Source organism: Helobdella robusta, assembly GCF_000326865.2.
Source record: "Helobdella robusta unplaced genomic scaffold HELROscaffold_63, whole genome shotgun sequence".
Lineage (NCBI taxonomy): Eukaryota > Metazoa > Annelida > Clitellata > Rhynchobdellida > Glossiphoniidae > Helobdella > Helobdella robusta.
The window spans coordinates 308139-313138 of NW_008705353.1; positions in this window are offsets into that span (position 1 = coordinate 308139).

The following is a 5000-nucleotide window of genomic DNA, read 5'->3' on the forward strand; positions in this document are numbered from 1 at the left end:
TTATTATATGAGTATTGTAGTTATTATGGCTTATTAATGAAATAATTAAATTGATTTATTAATTCATAAATTATCTTATTTATTATTTTTTTTTACAACGCGCCAGTTTTCATTCGGAGCAGGATGTGGCTTGGGATTTTATCAAAAAAAATAATATAAAATAATAACAATAATAATATTGTTATTATTGTTGTTTTTATTTAAACAACAACAACAAAATCAGCAACAACATCAATTTATCATATATATCACCACACACACATACATACACACAAACACACACATACATACATACCAATCCTTACAAATCAACAAAAACAACAAAACATCACTTTGTTTACAAAACAAAAATTATACACTCACATCCATACATATATACAAACATACAAACAAACATAAATACATACATAAAAACAAACATACATACATAGAAAAAATACAAAAATTCCTCTCTTTTTCATTCTTTTCTCTCCTCTTTAACATAGATAGCAATCAATTGAACGATGCATTTATGCATGTATGTATGTGAGAATGTATATAGGTATGTGTGTATACTTTTGTATATACGTACGTACGATTGTACGTAAGAAATATTTGCGTATAATATCAAATACACTGATGGTCCATATTTAATTTATGTAACACGTACATATGAATGTCTACGCTCTTGTGAATACTGATGATGATGATAATAATAATAATAATAATAATAATGATGGTGATGATGATGATGATGATGATGGTGATATACCCTGTAGACCCGAGCTTGTTTTTAAACGGTGGCAAATGATTAGAAGAAAGAGAAACATGATGATGACGACGACGATGATTTGATGATGATGACAATGATGATGATGATTGGCTAATGACGATGACTATGACGTCATCGTCAACGTCCTCATCAACATCGTCGTCGTCGTCTTTGTGGCTTCTGATCAAAATGCACGCCGGCAACAATTTATTAGTAACAAGACGGGTTTAAAGGGTGTACCAACTTTATCAAAATTCGACATTTTTTGTTTTTTAATATTGTTATTTTTACTGTCATTATTATTTTGTTAATAATAATAATATTATAATATATATATTAATATATAATATTATTATTTTATTTTTTTCATTATTATTTATTTTACTTCATTTCATTTTATTTTAATTAGTCTTTGTCGTGAATATTCAAACTTCATAATTGTTAATATAATTTTTTCATGTTTGTGTATGCGATGTGTGATGAAACACTTCAATATAATAATAATAATAAAATAATAATAATATAAATATGTTTAATAATATCTATATAAATACTGATAATTATTATTACAGCGTTTTATTTTTATTATAGATTATCGTTTGAATAATATTTGCGTAATTAATTGTGCCATATTTATTTATATATTTCAATATAATATAATTAAATATATATTAATATTTATTATGTTAAAAAAGACATATATAGTCATAATATATAATATTACTAATAATAATTTATAATTTGGTAAATAATTTATGCACAAATAGTTTAACAGGCATTTAATATCTATAATAATTATTGACTAATTATTAATATTTTTATTAAATCAGTCATAGTAATCTTTATTACAAATAATTATTATAATAATATTTAAATGGCATTTATTTAAATTTTATTTTATTTCAATATTTTATTCAGAAATTTAATCTAGAAACGATAGATAAATATAATAATAATAATAATATTATTTATAATATATTTATACGGTAATTATGACCATAATTTCTTGGCATAATTTCAAAGTATAATTTAGTCTTCCTCGAAGCCACGACACGAAATTATTTATAATTTCTAAGCAATAATTCTTCCACAGGGAAACTCACTGAGATATCAATTTATAATCTTTGTTCTCCATTATAAATGACGTCATTATCGTGATATGGCTGCGTCAGATTATTTATCAAGCGCACATTTTTTCCTGTGAATTTTTCGTTTTTTTCCGTGTTATTTTAGGTTTTTTTTATTTCTATGTTGTTTTTTTATTTCGTTTATTAAAATTCATTTATTAATTGAACTTTATTCAAGGCAATAAGATTTTGAAGTTTCGAAAGTTTCGTCTCAAATGATTTATTTCAAGATTTTTAAATAAAATCAAAGAAGTCATCATTTATATATCGTATTTATTTTATTTAAATATTTTCAAATAAATTTCAATATTTTTTTGCTTCACATTTCAAATTTATCAACATTCTTCTATACATTATATCCTCTTTACATCAATTATTTATTAAGGAAACACAAAAACATAAATAGGCACACACACACACATACATACACATACATACATACACACACATACTTACATACACACCCATATATACATACATACATAAATACGAACGCACGCACGCACACACACACACACATACATCAAAACATCTTTTTTAAATTTTTTTATACGTGTATTCTTTGGCTTTTTTGTGCATTTGAAAGTTAGGTCATGTGTTTGTGAGTATTTGTGTGTGTATTTGTGTGTTCAAGTATATGTGTGCGTGCGAGCGTGTGTGTGTATACATGTTTGTGTGTGTGTGTTTTTTGCGTTTCTGCTATGAGAAACTTTGCTTTTTCTTGTTTCACCTTTTTTTTAGCTTCTTTTTACTCTTCTTTTTCCTCTCTTTTTCTTTCTTTTTCTTTGTCCATTCTTCCATACAATCCAACCCAGAAACCTTCCTTCCATCCATGCATGCATCCATGCATCCATCCTTCGTTCTGAATCCTTTTATAGAAGGCATGCATCATCTTCTAAATAATAATGGTCAGCTCTCCGACTATTCATCATTTCTCATGAGGAATTATTTTAATTTATTACACGCCGAATGAATGCCTCTCTCTTTTATTCTCTCTCTCTGCTCGAACTCTCACTCACTCACTTTTTTTCTCCTTTTTTTGAGGTTTTCAGGTTTTTCTTCATTTTATTTCCGTCTCTCTCTCTCTCTCTTTCTCTCTCTCTCTTTCTCACTCTCACTTTCTCCTCTCTCTCTCCCTCTCTCTCTCTCTCTCTCTCTCAGCATCAAGCTCAGCAACAATAACAACAGCCCAGAATGAAATGAACTACCGAAATTTGGCAATCCCATCTCAATGTAATGTGTCGTGTGTTAGTGAAAAAAATCCTACACACAACTCAAAATATGACTTCTGCTTATTATTATTATTATTATTATTATTATTGTTATTATTGATATGTCTTTCTGTCACTGAGTTTGATTTATAGATTCATTTCAATGTATCGATATGTTATCTAGAAACAACGTTATTAATAAAATATGGAGGTATGGAGATATGAAGAGAGGGAGAGAGAAAGAGGGAGAGAATAGAAGAAAAAAAGAGAGAGAGAGAAGGAGAGAGAAAAGAGAGAGAGAGAGAGAGAGATGGAAAGAGAGACAGATTAATATAGGTAGAAAGTTTCAGCAAATTAGAGGATGTGAATTGTTTAAATCAGTTTTAAGCTTTCAAATATAATAATCTTTTTAAAGAATAATTATACGATAAACACGCACACACACACACGCGCACACACACGCCAAAACATCATTTTACACACACACACACTCACATACACACACCAGCTCAGATACACACCCTTACACACATAAATACAGACAGTTTCACAAACGAACTCACCAAACACAAAAACAATTACACATTCATACATCCACATAAATACATACACACTCCTACACACATTCCCACACACACACACTCGCCCGCGCACACACATTCTAGTATATTTTCCTGGATAAAGTGTGACTTTAATATTTAACACATAATAAATTGGGGCCTTAATGACGCCTGCGAACGAGATCTGATGCGAGATTATCTATGCCAGAAGCTGGTGTGTTAGCGATCGTGGCGACAGTACTTTTTACTCAATAATTTTTAACAGTAAGTAGTTCGTTCTTTATACCATGAAACTTTAGGTAAGTTTTGCATTCATACATAGAAAGATTCATACACAAACATAGAGAGATGTGTACACATACTCGCGCATTCACATTCACATATGCACACAAAGAAATAGAGAGAGAGAGCAAGAGAGAGAGAGAAAGAAGGAAAAAGAAAGAGAGGGAGAGAAAGTGAATTATTCACACATGTACACACACACAGGCACACACATACACATGCACACAAAGAAATGGAGGGAGAAAGAGAGAGAAAAAAAGAAAGAAAGCAAATTATTCACACATGTACACACGCACACACACGCAGACACACACACATACAACACGTTCATTTGAATGCAAGAACGTATAAAGAGATTTTATTTACGCTGTTCTTGAATGGCGAAGTTGTGATCTGGTATGTGTGTGTGTTTGTGTGTGCGCTTGTGTGTGTGTGTGTGTGTTTGTGTGTGCACTTGTGTGTGTGTGTGTGTGTTTGTATGAATGTGTGGATTTATGTATGTGTGTGTCTGTTCGTATGATTGTTTATAATTTCAATAATGAATGATGTGCATAAAAATAGTTTAACAATAACATTTTAAAAATATTTCTTTATCCATCCATCCATACATCCATCCATTCATTCATCTAAAGTATCTATATATATATACCTCTCTTCACACCACACACACACACACACACACACACACACGCGCGCGCGCGCGCAAACACATACACACACATACACACATTGATACACGGATGCGCACGCACACGCGCGCACACAAACGAACGCGTGTTACCACTTAAGTAAATGCGTATAGTAATCTACCTAAGGCGACAATGCATTTTCAATCTTGGCAAATAAAATGCGGCCACTCTCGACTGGCCGATAGCTAATCCCCAAGCCACGTCACGCTAATTAATTTCCGGTTGGTTGTTGTTTTTTTTTCAATCGGGTTGATTTATGTAGCGCTATCGATCAGGCGCCCTAAAGAAAAGAAGCTTCGTTGATTGGTTGGTTAGTTGGCTGGTTGGTTGGTTGGTTGGATGGCTGATTGATTGGCTGGTTGGTTGGCTGGCTGATTGAT